Source organism: Nestor notabilis, unplaced genomic scaffold (assembly GCF_000696875.1).
Source record: "Nestor notabilis isolate BGI_N333 unplaced genomic scaffold, ASM69687v1 scaffold19375, whole genome shotgun sequence".
Classification (NCBI taxonomy): domain Eukaryota; kingdom Metazoa; phylum Chordata; class Aves; order Psittaciformes; family Psittacidae; genus Nestor; species Nestor notabilis.
Window position 1 is genome coordinate 38,302 of NW_009930010.1, and position 9,807 is coordinate 48,108.

The window sequence follows — 9,807 nt, forward strand, 5'->3', positions numbered from 1 at the left end:
GAAAGAGAGAAAGAAACAAACCAAGCCCCAACTTTTAAGTGCTTCTGAATTTTTGGTAGTTCACCAGCAAATTCAAGAACTCTCCACAAATTTACTAACTTTTCAGGAAAATATTTGAAGAAGAAAGCCTACACTAACCAGCGACAATACCATACATTTTCTGCTTTTACACGAGTCCCTGAAGTTCAGGCAATCCTACAATTCCAACAGAGAAAGCCACACGCTAACTTGTAACTTTAAGCCTATCAGTAAGTTGGGGTTCCCTAGCTGCACTTGTGAATGCTTTAGAAATACTCAGGGGACTCCCGGGGGGTAACCATCACAAAAGTCTGGCCAATTCCCTGAACCTGTTTGTCTTGTTGAGTTTTGAACTTCAGCTGTGTAACTCGCTCACTGCAGGGTAATAAAACAAAACTAAGTAAACAAGTAAATAAGTAATAATGCAATCTGCACTGGGTTTGATAAGTTTGATAAATACATATGCATATAAATAAAAGAATAGCGAGACACATTTACATGATAATTTGTTTTTAAAGTCCAGCAATAAGAAAATATGGCCAAACACCACTTCCCACTATGTATCAGAGTAAAAATGGAACTGGTATTTTAGAAAAATCAGAATACATACTCAGCCAGGATCCAAGTCACTTCAAATAAACTTAAGCACTGAGGAAGGCAGCATCAAAGGCTGCTGAAGGGTCTGTAGGAAACCTCAGATGCTTGATCTCAGACCACTGAAGAGAGGCTGGACTGGAAAAAATACAATTGTACTTTCTGTCTTACTACCAGAATAACAAATAGCAAGTAAATCAGAGGTTTCTAAATAGTACCAACTTTGATTTGGCCACTTGATTAAAGGAGAAAATACTAGAAGCTAATGACAATGAGCATTTGCAGATTAATGGGTATAATCCAGAAACTCTTTATCACCATCAATCTCTGTACAGAAAGCGTAATTCTTTCAGAGACAGAATTAGTTCCTAAAAACTCTTACATGACCAGTTTTGATCTCCTTTTCATTTCTCTATATCAGTTTGTACTTCTTACAAAAAGTACGGGTGTAATTTATAGACAATAGGCTGAAAAACAGACGATCCGCTATAGATCGCAGTGAACTCAGGATAAATTCCTCCTTCAGAAACACGTAACTAAAAAAGTAAGATTCTTGCCCAAATCTACTAAATCTTGTCTACAAAAAAAAAAACCAAAACAAAACAAAAAAAAAAGCAAACAAAAAAAACCCAAAAAAAACCAACAAGAATCTGTTGCCACGTTCATAAATGTCATTGATAAAGAATTCTCATGGACGAGACTGAAAGCCTTTGCTTAACATAAAAGCCATTTCAGAAAGTCTTAACAGCAAAGAATAAAAAGCTACCCAGAAGAAGTAACACAGAACACATTTTGTTAGCAAATCCATTGGTTTTCTTGGGAAGATGATTATAATAGTCCTGTTACTATGATACGGGAAAACAGTAATTACAGTGAAAGACAGTAATTGGAAAGAGATCATTCACACTTATCTTAATCTCAAAAAAAGACCTGGAATGTATGCTTTCAGAATAAAATCCACCTAAACCCCACAGAAATTACCAGGGCGCTGGAGCACCTCTCCTATGAAGATAGGCTGTGAGAGCTGGTCTTGTTCAACCTAAAGAAGAGAAGGCTCTGGGAAAACCTTACTGTGGCCTTTTCATATATAAAGGGGGCTTAGAAGAAAGATGGACAGACTTTCTACCAAGGCCTATAGTAACAGGACAAAGGACAACAGTTTAAACTGAAAGAGAAGAGATTTAGGTTAGATATTAGGAAGAAATTCTCTACTGTGAGGTTGGTGAGGCACTGGCACAGGCTGTTCAAAGAAGTTACAGATGCTCCATCCCTGGAAAAATCCAAGGCCAAGTTTAACGGGACTTTGAGCAACCTGATCTAGTAACAGATATCCCTGCCCATGGCAGGTATCTTTAAGGTCCCTTCCAACCTAAACCATTCTGTGATCCTAAAAAAATCCCTTTAATTCTTGTACTATTCCAGGAAAGGTCATATCTTAACAGAAGAGAAAGTGCTGTAAAGGCTAGAAATCTGAACAGCAACAAATCAGGCAAAATCCACTGTTAGCACTGACAGGATCTCAGCAGCAGGGAAAGCTGCAGACCGTAACGACTTCCACATTAGCCACATCCTGACCACAGCTCAAGCCTCTCATTTCCACTACCTCTCTGAAGGGTTTGAGAAAGTTCTGGGCTTCCCTAAACCTTCCCTAAACCAGCTCACACAGACTAGGGACTCTGGACCACAGCTAATCTTTGCTCTAATTTTGCCACAGCCTAAGACAAATGTAATGCTGTCAGTCATGCTGTTTTTCTTACCACTGGCTGTCTCAGGGAGCTGCAGATAGTGACTGATGTAGTTCCCATAGCTCTGTACTTCTACGGACCACAAGTCCATAAGAAATCCAGCTCAAGAACAACAGGCTCACCTATTGTTCAGAAAATGTTTAGAAGATCTAAGGCAGAAGATTGAGATGAAAGTCCAACTGCATTTTACTGACTCATTTTAAAACCTCAAAGACATCTTCTGAACACTAATCCCCACTCCCACCACGTATAAAATACTATTTATTAATATAACAGGAATGCTGCTCTAAAAATTCTGTTAAAGACAACAGTGACTAAAAATACCAAGCAGCATTACCACTAAGACCATTATTAATTTTCTTTCCAAGTGTTACCAGATCTATCCAAGAGACGAAGCTTGGCCAAACCCATTTTGCAGAGAAATGGGGGTAGCTTTAAGGCTTTCAATAGCAAATCTCGAGGTGCAGGCAGTACAGCAAACTCACTGCCTCTTCACATGCAAGAGAGCCATCCCTGAGCCTGGGAATTGTACTAAGGCAGAGCAACCACAGGCATATGCGGTCTCAATAAATCTGATACGAAAGCAAACTGAAAATAATTCATGCAGAATCACGACTTCAGGACCAACCCTCACGCGTTATTACAAATTCTGTGCACAAGCTCATGTAGAGGACATACCACCAGTCACATGCTAAGAACAGTCTAATTATTTTGGCAAGGAGGCCAGAAGCAGAGTCAAGGAAAGCTTTTAGTCATGTTGTAAATTCAGCCACAAAATGTGGCTCAGGTGTTTTTAAATTCAAAACTTCCTGAGCAATTACAGCTGAAAAAAAACCAAAATACGGGAGAATGAGCACTATCATGCTGCCAATGCTACTTCCCAGTTTGACTCAGCAGCTCAAAGATGAGAGCGTTTATCCATGGCACTTGTCCCTTCGTTTCAGACTATGCAAAATATTTCATACAACAAGCATACCTCCAGCGGTTAGGAAACTTGTATAAGAAACAACACCAGGTCACCAAGTCCTGCCACCACGCATTTAGGTCAACTGTAGTAGTGTCAATCTAGATGTCCAAGACATGTCCAGTCCATCTGATGATAATCTGACGGTTAGACACTTTCAAGGGGGTATTGGATCCAAGATCAGACAACAGTGAAGCTGGCTCTCTCCTAAATAAAAAGATACTGCAATCATAAGCTCTCTTTCTTTTTCCTCCTTCAATTACACCAATATTTAGTTCCCATTTAATTTTCCTTTAACAAAAAGCCCAAATTTTAACACTGCCGTGGGGCTAGGATCATACTACATTAATTTTCATCTCAGGAACAAAATGAAAAACGAAAACACCAATATTCTTTTCAAGTCTAAGTAACACACTTCTTCTATTTTGTTGCTTTTTAGCCCTTCCAACAATGTTCTGAATTAAACTGCACACACTGTAGGACAAAACATCTTAAAGTATTATTCCTTCAAAACCAAAGATGCCTTATAGAAGTCCTGTATGGTCAATTTTAGATATATCTGGTTTGGATTTTTTGTTTTTCTTTTTTTACTAATTGTAAAGATTTGAATAATATCCATTACCTCAATTAAAGAAGAATTTTAGAAATGGAGCATATATTATTTACTTTTTTTTTTGCTATCATTATCTATCCAGATATAAACCTGAGATAAGTTTTAAACTAAATGGATACATCTATGTTAGCAAGTAATACGGTACACAGGAGCAAATCTGTACAGCGAAACAGCAGCTCTGAGGGGCCAGTGTCCATACAGCACACATTTTAAGGGTTTTACTTGTTCCAGTCTGTACCAAGTATCCCAGTCCTCCAGACTGAATCTGAATTCACAGCTGGAGAATATTATTGGGTGGTTTTCCTAAGGAATATCTTTCACTCCATTTTTGTCGAAATGGGACTCAGTTTGGTGCCTGGACCTGCAGGGCAGTTAAGTGCAGACAAACAGGAGGTTCACCACAAGATCGAGCTCCTGAGATGAACTAAACCCCTAATGGAGACACACCTCTACTCATTCTTCATCCAGATGCTGATGGTTCTTGGCACGGGAAAAGACAGAAATTGTAGACTGTTGCTCTAAACATAGTCACGGGCCAAGTTAGGGCATTTTTTCTGCCTTTTTATCTGCACTTTATCTTCAACCTATTGCCATTTTAATCTAAGCTTTATTCTTTATTACTAAGCATTAGTGATCACATAACATACGGCTAACAATGACACAGCACTACTTAACTAGCAAAAAAGGCCTTAAAACAATGCAAAGAGTTTCTCATAACTTTTTTAATAACAGCAGCTAACTTTTTCTTCCTTCTTCCCTCCCCACAGACAATTGCTACTACAACACAAAAATTTTGCCTTAAACCTCCGAAGTTCAGTGCTTGAAATGTATGCTTCTTTAAAAACCAGAGTTCAAACACTGGCTAAACCAAGTTTCCCACTTCAGAGCTTATATAATCGTAGTGATCTCGTTCTTTAAAAACAAAGCATGATTGAAACTATCTTTAGTTGCCTAAGTTGTCCCAAGATGATCTAGCAGCCCCCAGCCCGTGAGCCACCACCAGGCAGCTCTCCCTGGCCCACCCACAGGCGCTGCACTCAGACAAGCACCCAAAAAGCAGCCCTCTCCCTGGCTGCAGGTGGACATCTGAAGGCACTGTTGTTAATCAAACAACAAGTCTCAAAGTAAAGTATTGCTTATACACTCAGCTGGTAACTTACCACTGACTCCCCGTCAGATGATGCTGTGGAGTGGAAGCATGGAAGCAACAGCAACAGGAATGTGATTAAGCCGTGTTCCTGCATGTTTCGACATAACCCTGTTCAACAGTCCTAAACAAAGGCTTGTGCTTATTCAACCTACAAATAACTTTAATCATTGTGTTTTGTCTAAAACTGGGGTATGGATTCCTCTCTCTGGAGGAGATTAATCTTCCTACTGCTTGTCTGACAGGCGAGATTCGAATTAGGGCTTTAAGCCAAAAGCACAGCTAACATTTGTAGTTGTGCAGACCTAATCATGTATCAAAATTTCTGCTCCTGTTCCAACATCACACTGTGAATAGTAACCTTTTCTTTCATTTATGCACAATATATAAAATTTAAATCCAAATTGTTTTAAAAACACACTGGAGGACACTATTAAAAATATTCTTGAGGAGACCAAACAAGGTTCTAACACAGAAGTTTAATGTTCCCAGATACGAGATCAGTGCAGTGTTACTCTCCCCCACAAAGCACAGATAGCTACACCAAAAAAGCCAAGTAAAATATTCTTTCCTCTCTTCCAGGACAACTCAGCCCTGTTACTCACTATGTAATGATCCACTCACATTCAACTAGGAAACTGTCAAGAGGTATCAAGGACATTTTGTGACCTAAGGAAGAGCTTCCCACCTCCCCCCCCCCCAAAAAAAAAAAAAAAAAAAAAAACCAAAAACAAAAATCAAGCCACCAAAAGAGTGGGTGAGGTAATTTAACAGGTCTCTGCCCCAAGGGCAAAAGTCACATTTCCCATTTCTTGAACCCCTCCTCCCAGCTCAGCCACCACCACTCCCAGTGCCTGCAAGACAGCTCATTGCACTGCAACAGCAGAAAAATATCTCTGCCAAAGTGCATGATTTAATCTAACTTAAATAATTCTTCTCAGTTCCAAAAGAAGACAGGTGAGCTCCACTGCTAGCACAAGATAGAAGTAGAAAGTATAACCACAATAAGGCAGAGATGAAAGCAAAAAAACTCCTCGGGGCAACAGCAAGTTGCTACCTCAGCTCTCCGCAACTCTGAAAACGTGCAAAGGATGCAGTCTAAGAAAACCAATAGAGACCAAATATCGGCTTTTTCTAAGGCATAAAATGAGTCCTCTTGTAATTCAAAGTTAAGGCAGACTCATTTTATTCATTTTTAGCATACAATCCTTTCTTAGACATAAAAGTTTCTCTTTACTAAAAGCAAAATATTTGATGCAGAAACCTGAAAAATAACTGAAACAGAGGAGCTTCTGGAACTGATTAGCAGCATTTCTTTCAACTACCCGATGTCAAGTGTTGTTGATGAGATGTCTTCCAACTGTAAAAGCAGGACACATAACGTGGATCATAGAGACTTGACCAATATGACCTTTAGAATTTAAGTAACACTCTTCTAGAATAGTCATTTTTAACTGCTGCTTTGGCAGCCCTCAAACGGGGATTAAGAAAAATTAATATTCCAAAGACCCCACAGATGTGAGATTTCTGACAGAATCCAGGTGCTCAACAGAAACTTCAGGGGTCCAGAAATCAAAAAGACTAAATTATTTCTACAAGGTAATGAGCAAAACTGACATCACAGTTGACATCACAGCTTCAAACCATGTATCAGCTACACACCTACAAAGTGCAGTAAATATAGCTTGATACCAAGATTATCATGACAATCAAATGGAGTTGCCTAAATGAGTGAGAAGGACCAGACGTAGCTGGAGCAAAACCACGCTGAACAGCCATTTCCACTTACTACTTTCAAGTTCTTGAAGACATTTCTAATTTTCCCAACACCCTTCCCGAGAAACAGGCACAACCCAATTTAGTATTTTTTTATATATCCTGCTATACATCACTAGGATTCACCCAGAAGACGAAAAAGAGAAGAAACAAATTTAATTAGATCAATTTAGATCAGTTGCTATAAAATCCATGGGTTTTGTTATTTGGCACATTTAAACCTATTATCCAGTTAATCAATTAGAGAAGAGGATAACGTGAAATAGTTCTTAAGCATGCTTCAAACATACTTAAATCTTCTATTTTTTCTTTTAATTCAAACACCTTCTGCAATTAAGAACAGTGCCTTCCTCCAGTTGTATCCCAATCTAATGAACTAATCAAAATCTTCCCACTAAAAATTATATTATTACTTATTTCTAACCTTGAAGACACATCCCCTTGTTTTTCCAAGGCCAAGGCAAAACATTTTCTTCTGGCACATCTTTACAACTTTCTTCTATATGCTACAGTTACAATTAGAGCCACACAGAAATTCCACGAAGTTTTAAACAAATCCTTTGCCAAATGAAAAACTGTAGGGATCACAGAATCACAGATTAAACACAGACAATATTTACACGGAAAACAGACTATAGAATTCTTCAGTCTAGCAGAAAAAGCTGTAATACACAGTCACTGGAAACAGAGGCCACACAGACTAGAAAGAGGCACTATTTTAAACACAACCATCAATCACTTTGAAAATCTTTCACAGAATTACTTCTAACCAGTAAAACAGATTTTAAATTAGGACTAGATTTTTTTACTAGCTTTTTGTCTTCCAAGTTCAATATTTCTCAGCCTGATTTGCAAGACGTGATAGCCAGTCTGTACAGGACCTGCCTTTTTTCCTGATTTTTAGTACATACACAAACAGAACCAAAGATAAGTGCTAGCGCCTTCTGCCAGAACACTTGAAAGTCACTTCCTGACTGGTTTCAACATTTGCAGGTATTTCAAGTACTCAAAAATGCCACCAATGTCAGTCAAAATGCCTAGGAGGTTGTCTTTTTTGTCATACACAAAGTCCTGATGATAAAAACATTTAATTAATGCATTTATCATTACAAGCAAGACCCTCACTGCTGACTGCCAAACGGTAAACCAGAAAAGAGTCCCTCGTTTTCTTCATGGCAAACTAACATGTTACTAGCTTTTAAAGGATAAGAAATACAATTCTAAACCAAGTAAGTTGATCAAAGATGCAAAACAGACTGTGTGCTATTGAAGGAAAGACTGTGGGATCATGTGACACTTAGCATCACTGGACCTACAAGAAAACAACCCAATGACTCCCTTGCTCAGGGCTTTTCAAAGAATCCTCTTCAGCTTTTGAACTTGTGGTCTGTAACGCTCCAACTCAAGTTCACTCAAGCACTCCATCTGGGACTCCATTCTGGAGGTCTTCAGCATTTTTTGTATTCCACCAAATATATTCTTTATTGTAGATTCACATAGGCCATATGTTTTCTTGGTAAATTCATCCTAAATTTGAGCTCCATAGGAGCTTAGATGACAGTAGATCAGGAAATTCTACAGGGAAGTCAGATATGACCAATTCAAATTGTTCCGTGTGAACAGAAGTATTTCAAATCTGCTTTCATGATAGGTATTTCTTCAAACTGTTGAAAGACCTGAGCACCCTCTTGGAGGCACAGGGGGATTGATACTGAACTCCTCGTAGATTTCGTGTATTTTCTCTCTGAAGCAAAAATCTTCCCCAGGGAAGATGTTTTGCTTTTGAATTATTCCTAGGAACTAGAAAACTAAAAGCTGGTAAGTATAGTTGTCTTACAACACCATATGATTAGAGATGTAAGGTCATCTTAGACAAAAAATTCAAAACACAATGTAAAAGAAACAATCACATGTAGAACCTGACTACAGCGAAGAACTCTGAGGGTTAATTCAAGTCAGGCACTTCCTTGAGAATCCAGAAAAGCCCAATTCCTCTGTTTGGTGCTGAGACAGACAGAGCAATAAACACATGCGGTTCAGTAACCTTCCAGACACCTACGTGAAGTCTTAAGGCAAGAACCGAAGAATAACTGAGTTCAAAAGAGTAAGATGATAGTACAAAGCAGCTAAACTGACACAACTCACAACCCACTGAGCTAAAATAAAGAAAAAATGAAACAAAATAACACAGCCAATGCACAGACCCATTTTGCAAAATGCATCAGCAGATGAATCAGTACCCTCGTCACACCATGTTAATGGAGACTCCACCTTTATGAAGATGCACGTTCCACCTTCCATAGTAGCATACGTGTCTTCAATTACAGGGACATACATGTTGCCTTTTATTGATTGAAGGACACAAGGTTTGAAAAATTAACTTATTATTTCTATTAATAAATAGAGGCTATTTAAAAAAAACACTCGACAATAGTTCAGAATACTGAACTATAAACCTGGAGTATATTTTTGCCACAGTATCCCTCCAAAACCAAAAGCAGATGATATTTTTTTCTTGCTACACAGAAAGTAAACTAGTAATACTTACGATCAACCTGACACTGCATTTAGATATCAATACTTCCAGAGTTTCTGCTTTATTTGGGTGACTAGTAAAAACTTGCTAGCTGTAATGGTTTACCCTGACAAACTTAAAAATAAAGAACAAACAAATACGTGTTTCTTGAATAACACCCAATAACTTGGAAACAAGAGAAAAAAAAAATTAAACAAATGCCTTCTCAAATGGCTGCACAGCCAGCAATAGCCACTTCCCATATTCACTTCACAGACAAGGATGAGCCATGCTGGCTAACCTCCCAGTGTTATGACCTGTAAAGACAAATCTAATTTTGCTAAAAGAAAAACACTACTGGTCTGTTAAGTGATAATAAATATGGGGGTTTTTAGAAGTTATGACTTAGCAAGATTTGCTGACCTTCACGTTTAA